This window comes from Pinus tabuliformis, chromosome 6, assembly GCF_031772625.1.
Source record: "Pinus tabuliformis cultivar Carrire ecotype Pingquan chromosome 6, CPIR1, whole genome shotgun sequence".
Taxonomy (NCBI): domain Eukaryota; kingdom Viridiplantae; phylum Streptophyta; class Pinopsida; order Pinales; family Pinaceae; genus Pinus; species Pinus tabuliformis.
The window spans coordinates 1,544,071,977-1,544,081,634 of record NC_142292.1 but is presented as its reverse complement, the minus strand read 5'-3'; positions in this window follow the sequence as shown (position 1 = coordinate 1,544,081,634).

The window sequence follows — 9,658 nt, the reverse complement described above, 5'->3', positions numbered from 1 at the left end:
CTTCTCTCTCCTTACACCCTCTTCTTACATGTTCAAAGAATTGTATCAATAAAGAAAACACACATACAAGAAAAAAAATATAAATAGAAACATATATTAAAAACTACAATTCATCATTATTCATATATATATCATTCAGTGTCATTTAAAAACAATTTATTTGAATTAATAATAAAAAACTTACAATATCAAATAGATGTTAAATTAGAATGACAGTAAATTATAATTAAAAAAAAAACCATATTCCAAAAACAATTTAATTTTTTTTTATAATGGAATAAGATTCAGAAACAAAATTGAGACTTTGCAAAAATAAATAATCTAAACAAAACAATTTAAGCACGTTAAAAAATAAATTAAGCAAATAATGCATGCAACAAAAATTATGTCAAATAGATGCATCGCTTCTTTACTTAAAAGCTAAACATTATGCCTTAGAGAGATTGTAAATAAAAATATTGCGAGAACTGTAGAAAGCTTCATGCCACTAAGGAACTGTAGAGGAGGGCCATTATTGTCAGCACCCTGGAGAATTGAATGGAGGACTTTCTAAATCAACCCGAGAGGCATTTGATTTTGCATTTTGCAGTTACGCACAAAATGAGAAAAGGATTAATAATGAAGTTGATGTAGTTGACAAAATGATACCAGGTTCGGCTTATATAACATAGCATGCACCAGAAATGGAGAGGCAGTCTTTCAAACTCAATCATCGATTTGAGTCTATTTTATTTCCCCAGAAGAGGTGGTTAGCGAGCAGCGTAGAGGTCCAATTCCATTTCCCCAACACAGGTGGTTAGAGAGCAGAGCAGAGCAAAGGTCCATTTCCCCTGAAGGCCACCCTCCTCTAGGCCGGACTCAAGCATAGGACCAACCCTCCTCTATCACATATGGACTCCGCAGTGGGGACTGCTGACTCAATCTCGGATGTGTGGAGCGCTTCCGACACGACACAACACAAAACAATGGTTTGACAACCGTGACAACTGACAAGAGTTGTTCCCACAAATCGCTTTTATTACTTTTCTACCCATCATCTCTCTTTATAAATTGTTTTTCTTTTTTTTTTTAACTTTTTTTTGCTTTTCCCTCCAGGAGCTTTCGTTGCTTTTTTGCTTTTCTCTTTATAATTAAAAACTGTTTTATTGCTTTTTCTAACGGTTATAAATTGATTTTCTTCGTTTTCTCACTTTTCTTGCTTTTCTTTTCGGGAACTATTCTTAAAAATTGATTTTCCTGGTTATCTAACGCTTCAATTTTTGTGAGGGTTCGAAGCTGGTGTTGAGGCAGTTTAACTTGGGTGAGAAAGGTTGGAAGCTGGAGTTGATACGGTTTAACTTGGGTAATAAAAAGACATTTGAGGTTCATCATGTTTTTCGCTAATAGCGTTACATTTCAATTCATTACTAGTACCCGATTAGGAAATCATCAACGAAATTGTTTTCACTATAGTTATATTTAGAAGTTACTATTCTTCAAATTGGGGTCAGTTTTGTGCATGGTTCGGTCCAAAATTGATTTGATTAGAATGCTTTTTTTAAAATGCGAATGGTATGTTAATTTTAAATTATTCCGTACTGCATGTACATACTTTTGTATATAATACAATTCTTTCAATACTTGAGGTTTAAGTTTAAATGGTGTTTATTTTCTTATTCACAAAAAATCAAATTTATTTGAGATTGTCATCGTAGTTTAGGTTAGGGTTGTGTCATTACAATCTATTTATCTATTTATTAGATATTGATTTTGAATCTTACACTTATAATATGCTTCGTAGGTATACTTTCATTTTATTTACAATATTATGGGAGTTATACTTTTATGTTACTTTAATTAATGGTTTTTATCCATAAAATAAGACAGAGTAATAACTTACACTTAATAAATCAATATTTAAGTTCATCATAATCAATTTGCTTCCCGACAATGGATATGTTGTAATATATGGTTTGGCTTCTCCTTACTAGTGCATCAAATTACATTAAAAACAAAATTAATAACAACTAAAGTTAATAATTAAAATAGAATTGAAATAAAATATTCAGTTTACTTTTTTAGGTTTTCACAACTTTCTGCTTTTTTCTTACCAAAAATATTTGGCTAGGGATTTGAGTGTTAGTTATCAATCTAGGGACAAAAAACCAAGAGGCCTATGGAATTGAGAGTTGAATTACCAATTTGTAATTTTAATTTAGTACTATCATGCTACATTAATTTGCCACCATAAGCCTCAGAAGATTATGCTTTTTTGTTACCAAAAAGATTTGGCTAGGGATTTGAGTGTTAGTTATCAATCTAGGGACAAAAACCCAAGAGGCCTATGGAATTGAGAGTTGAATTACCAATTTGTAATTTGAATTTACTACTATCATGCTACATTAATTTTCCACCATAAGCCTCAGAAGATTATTTGCAGGAATATTTTAGTAATGAACTTCTCAGCAACCCATAAACTATTTCCACCATTTCCCATTATGAACGATTTGCACCTTCATATGTTGTGGAGCTTATCCAAATAAGCATCTTCATATGTTGTAGAGCTTTTCCAAATAAGAATTTTTCACAAGAACTTGATTCTCAAATTTCAGAAATTAATATCCTACTTATCCATTCTCTCATAATGATACTTACATTTGTGATAACTTTCCACAATGGGTAATATGTTCACTTTTATAAATTAAACTTTGAGTTGTTCTCTTATAATATCGTTTAAGAGATTATGATTCATGGAGAAATCATCACTAGGTTTAATTTTGTGTGTTTAGGAATTAATTTAATTATGATCTCCATCCATTCACAATCCTACAATTTGAATAAGAAATAAAATATATAGATCGATTTGGGTATAATTAAATTTTCCAAACAACACTATTTAGCCTCTGCCTGAAATCAAGGTTGAAATATTTTATAAAGTGGTGCCATAATTGTAATAAACTATTTTTTTAATAATTTTTTCCTTATTATAAAATAATTTTAGTTTTATAATCCTTTATTAATTAAATTATTTGTCATAAATTTTCTATATTTTAGCATTTAAAAGAGAAAAATTTTTATTTCAACTCATGTTGTATTTTTTAAACTTCATTTTGTAAATACTCCACCTATTCCCATCTACACTTTAGATGTTGTGGAGCTTCTTGAGAAAATTATTCTTGACGTGAAACCCTAATTTTTCGAGTTTGAAAATAAATATGCTTAGTATCAATACTCTAACAATGATACTTACATTCGTGATAAAGTTGGACAATAGGTAATATGGTGACATTTTTTTAGTTGTTCTCTCTTGAAATATTGTTTAAGATATTATATTTCAAGGAATTATTCAGAAATATTTTATTTAATTTTATGTTTTTAGACATTAATTTAATTGTGGTTATTTGGATACAAGTAAAATTATCTGAAGAATATACTCAAAAAAATGTTTTAAAATGTTAAATTACCACTTTAAATCCAATACTACACAACTATCTATGAGAATATGTTTCATATTCTGAATTAGTAAAAATGATTTACACCATCTTTTAACATATAAATATATATATTTTAAAGAAAAAATTATGAAACTCCTTTATCATAATATCTTTAATAAAAACTAATAATTAAACTAGCTTAGACACATCTTAACTTTGGATCTACCAAGGGACAAGGGGGATCAAATATCTTTTCACTCTAAAAGAGGCTTGTACCCCAAGAGATTTGATCCCTCTCGGTGCTTGGTAGATCCAAAGTTAAGATGAATTTAAATGCCAGATAGATCCAAAATTGAAATGAATCTAGGCTAGTGTAATTCATAAAGAAAAATGCATATTTAATTAGAATAATGGTTAAACTATAGTTTTAAAAAAGAAAACATATTCCAAAAATAAATTAAAATAATTTTAATTTTTTATAATAGAATAAAATAACCACTAAAATCATAATAAACAATAATTATTTGAAAATAAAGGAAAAAAAATTTGAGACTCTATGCAAAAATAAATAATCTAACCAAACATAAGCACAATTTAATAAATAAATAAATAAAAAAATGATAAATGCAACAAAATTTATGTCAAAGAGATGCATCTCCTCATATTTTAAAATATTACTTAATTGAAATTGGGTGTAGTTGTTGACTAACCCCTACTAAAACCAGATTAATAAAAAAGTGTGAGATCTATGGAATCAATCACGAAAGGTTAAACCACTAAAATAATCCTAAACAATATATTTTGAAGATATAAATGTATACCAAACATTGAAATGAGCATAATTTTTTGCAAGAATTATCCACATAAATAATGGTTTATAGTAGTAACAATAAATTAGAAATCATAAAAGGCTAAACATTAAGCCCTAGACACATTGTAAATATACATATTGCAAGAAATGTGAATATTAGAAATCATAAAAGGCTAAACATTAAGCCCTAGACACATTGTAAATATACATATTGCAAGAAATGTGAATAGAGAATGAACATAGAGAGCTCCATGCGAGTAGGAAATTGTAGGAAGGGCAACCATTAGCAGTACCATGGAGAACTGAAAGGAGGTCGTTTAACAATCAAATTTAGCAAACATGGGTAAGACATTTTACTCTAAACTAAAAAACCTATTAAAGTGTTATACACTAAACTAAATATAATAAACTTAGTTAAGGCATTGTACACTAGAATAAATACAGTAAACCCTAGTAAATAATTTTATGCCTCAAAAGAGTGTAAAGAAAGAGATGAATGCCTACACTATTAATAGTGTTCATAATAAACTCCATGCTAAGGTGCATTCAACATATGTTATTTGTACTCCTAAATCAACCCCTAGCTGAATCCATGGAGGTAGGACATGTACGTGGAAGTAGAAGGGAGAAATTGAGAGACATTTAATTTTGCAGTTACACATAAAATGAGAGTGAGATTAATAATGAAGGAGTTGTGGTCGATAAAATGATACCAAGTTCGGCTTATATAAGACAACATGCACCGAAAATGGTGAGGAAACCTTTCAATCTCACTCCTACATTTGATTTGATATTTATTTATGGGTTGCTTAATGGATGTTTTTCTCAGTAATGGTATGAATTTTATTTTAAGCTAATTTTAATTTTATATTCTCTCTATTAAAGTTTTAGCTCGGCATTTTTAAATTTTAAATCTTCTCTACTCTGCTTTATCTTAGCTTTTAAAGTTTCATAGATTTTTAAAATTCATATTCTTTTTAGTGTGGTCTACCATAGTATGTTAGTAGTTATTTGAAATCCCATTTTGGACATGCCTAGCACATTCATAACAACATACCCGAAATGGAAAAAAACATTGATGCTAATGCAAGGAATGAAGAATTTGATTTCATTTATTGTTTGCTAAAACATCAACAAATTAATGCAAATCCTTGTTGTATGTATTCATGCATATCTCTTGTGATGATAATTGGCCTCTTGTTGCATTTCCAAATTTTTCGTCACTCTTTTGTTCCACGTGTTACTAAAATAAAATAAAATATAAGAATGAATTTCTCAAGTTATCAAATGGACTTTATCCATTTCCAATACATGTTGTATATGGCAAGCATGGTATAATTTTATCAATCCCATCTCTTCTATTATTAAACCTTCTTTGTCATTTTTTTTTCCACTGGAAAAATCGTAATCTTTCATTATGATTGAAAAATTACATATTGTAGATTCTTTAAGCATATGCCATATCGATCTTTGCCACTATGGGCAGTTCATAAATGTTTCAGTTTGTCAAAAAATTTGAGTTTTTTGTGCATTCATCACCACGTAGAGTGTTCAATCGTTGTTTTCTATAATAAAAAGTATAAAAAAGGGATATAAATATGTCTGTCATCTACAGTAGATTCCACATACACCACGCAGGGTGATGTCTTTGCTGATAGTTTTTTCTTATATGTACTAAAGATATAGCCTGTGTGAAAAAATATATACAATGTATGAGCCAAGTAAATACATCAAAATTGCCAAAAAAAAATTGCGATCTAAGGGCTCTCTGCCCTGCGATAGTGTTGATCAATGTAGGGCCGATGATAGTATTTGTATCCGTTGGGGCCTCGTTGTTCCTCTATCATCCACTCTCCTCATGGAATTACCCTGTCCTCCTTGGAAAGCCCGCCAACATTGCTGTTATGTTCCCTGTAAATGTGATTGCATGTAACAGTGTTAAACTGAGCCTTGAAAAGATTTACTTCATCTAGAATATTACTGAGTGTGTGTGAGTGACAAACAGTAATATTATTGAACCAATTTATTATGATTTTTGAATCACCATATATGTCCAAATCCATGCAATTATGACCCAGTGAAAAATGCAGTAGATGACGGAGTGTAATGAGCTCTGCAAAATTATTTGTGCCCTCACCCAGTCCCATCTTTACTTTGTAGAAATGTTGTTCATTAATGTAAAGAATGAAACCATCGCCACATCCTTGGTGCTGTGCATCACCATAAAAAAAGGCCCATGGGGAATTTTTATCAATAGGAGCAGTATCATGTGGTCTACGAGGTCAAGGTTTATGAGGCTCAGGAAGCTCATGATAGGCAGATATAATTCGGGCAGTGATATAAGGCCAACAAACAGGTCTGTCATCGAATATGAAGATGAATTTTGTATATGAACAACCTCTATATATGCAACCATGCATATATAGAAGATGAATTCCATATATGCACATAGATATGGAAGCCATATTTGGTATACAAAATCTGTCCATATACGGAAACCATCCTTCATATATGGACTTTTCTATATATATGTGTGTGTGTGTGTGTGTGCATATACAAAATATGTACATATACGAAAGCCATATTCTGTACATGCACAACTTTTGTATATGTACATAGGTATTGAAGCATGCATATATGGAAGATGGTTTCTATATCTATATGCATATATAGAAGTTGTGCATATGTTGATGTCATATGTTTTTTATAAGCATGCTTCCATATCTATGTGCATATATATAGGTTTTGAATATATGGATTCCATCTTCCATATATGCACACTTTCATACAAATGTGCACATACAAAAGCCACACATATAAGGAAACCATCTTCCATATATGTGCACATATATGGAAGATGGTTTCCTTATATGTGTGGCTTTTGTATGTGCACATTTGTATGAAAGTGTGCATATATGGAAGATGGAATCCATATATATATATATATATATATATATATAGAAGTGGGCATATATGGAAGATAACTTCCATATATGCATAGCTTCAGTATATGGCTTCCTTTTATGTGCATATTCTATAACAGAGATATCGAACTGTGCATATATGGAAGATTGCTTTTGTATATGCGCAACTTCTGTATATGAACATATATGGAATCCATTTTCCGTATATGTACAATTCCATATATATGAATGTATATGAAAAAAAGTTGCATATATAAAAGTTGGCTTTTGTCTATGTGAAACTTCAGTATATACCCATATATATGGAACTGTTCATTTATGAAATATGGCTTTCATATATTGTCAACCTCTATATATGCAAAAATTCTCTACATGCACATATATAAGTAGTTGTGCACATATAGAAGATGTCTTCCATATATATGTATATATAGAGAATTTGTGCATATACAAAATTTATCTTTCGTATATGCATAGTTCCATATTTATTTTATAGAAGATGCATGTATACATAAGCCATATACTGAAGTTGTACATATAAAAAATCAATCTTCTGTATATGCACGCTTCCACATAGGTGTGTGTGTGTGTGTGTGCAAATTTGCGCATATATGGAATATGGCTTATTTATATGCATGGATTTTGTATATGCACATTGATATGGAAACCATCTTATGTATATTCACGCTTCCATATCTATTTGCATATATAGAAGTTTTGCATATGCAAAATATGACTTCTGCATATATTCATATTTTTTATATGCACACATGCGCACCCACACACATATGGAAGAGTGCATATATAAAAGATGGATTCTATATATGTGAAACTTCTATATATGAACTTAGATATGGAAGCATGAATATATGGAAGAAGGTTTTCATATTTTCGTGGATATATAAAATTTGTGCATATACATAATATTTCTTCTGCATATATGTATATTATATATATGCACATATATATATTGATCACCACGTCGGTATTGTGAATATGAAGTTACAAATAATTTCGCCAAAGTGATAGGAATCAGACTTAACACAATTCTAGATGGAAAAGTCTCAATCATTTCAATTCAATGAAATAAGTAGGGATGATATCTATACTCGATAGTACCCTGAATTTTCTGTGAATCTTAATGATAAAAAATTGATATAAAGAGAATAAACAAAATTATTTAAATTGAAATAGTGAACTGAGAGAGTTTCCCTTCCTTCATTTTTAATAAGTTGTATCTTTCTTGAGCTAATGTCTAGGACACCATGTGGGAACATAAATATCTACAAACATATTGGAATGATTTGATTATTTGATTTACTAGGGGAAATTATTTATCTATTTTAGAAAGAATTCTTCGGCGAAAATCACAAGGAATATCATTTGTCGACGCGTTTCGAACCAACCAGTGTGGTTCATCGTCAGGACAAGTTGAAGAACAGATCCAGCTTAGCATGTTTAAATAGCTAGAGCAGAGACACCAACGGTTACCTGGGCAAGAGGTTGACTCAAGGAGCAAGGTCAAATTTAGTTGAATTAGGTAATAAATAAATAAATAAATAAATAACCAAATATATAAATGATAAATTATAATATAATAATGAAAATATATAAAATATAAATTTAGTTACATTAGGTGTAAGAAAAATAATAATAAATTGTTTATTTAAAATATAAATGAGGAATAATAATAAACTACTTATTTCTTAATTAAATTAATAAATAAAAATATATAAATTTTTTATATAAAAATATAAAATTTAGTTATATTAGGTGTAAGAAAAATAATTGATTTATTTAATATATAAATGAGGAATAACAATAAACAACCTATTTATTAATTAGATAAATGAAAAAACATATAAATTAAAAAATATAATAATAAAAGTAAATAAAAATATATAAAATTCATATAAAAAATATAAATTTAGTTATATTAGGTGTAAGAAAAATAATAATAAATTATTTATTAATATAAAAATGAAGAATAATAATAAACTACATATTTATTAAATACATAAATAAATGAAAAAAATTAATAAATATAATAGCAAAAAATAAATTAATTATTTAATTTATAGAAATGAAAGGTATCATTAGTAAGGTAAATACATTCATATTTAGTTATATTAGGTATAAGATAAATAACCAATTGAAGAATAATAAAACTAATAAATCATTAAATTTATTAAATAAATAAAAATATAAACGAAGAATTAAAATAATAATAAATTATTTATTTATTTATTAAAAAGGAATAAATATATAAATAAATGAAAAATGAAAAAATATAAATTAACAAATATGATAGTAAATAAATTATTTATTTAATTTTTATAAATGAAAAAATAGAAATGGTATCATTAGTAAGGTAAAAATTAAAGGGAGGAAGTTACGCACCGGGTTAATTAGTTAGGATCAAATAATCCAATAAATAAAAATAGGAAGAGGAAATAAGGATTAGAAAATAAAATAAATTAATTATAGTTAGTTAAAGGTTAATACGACTA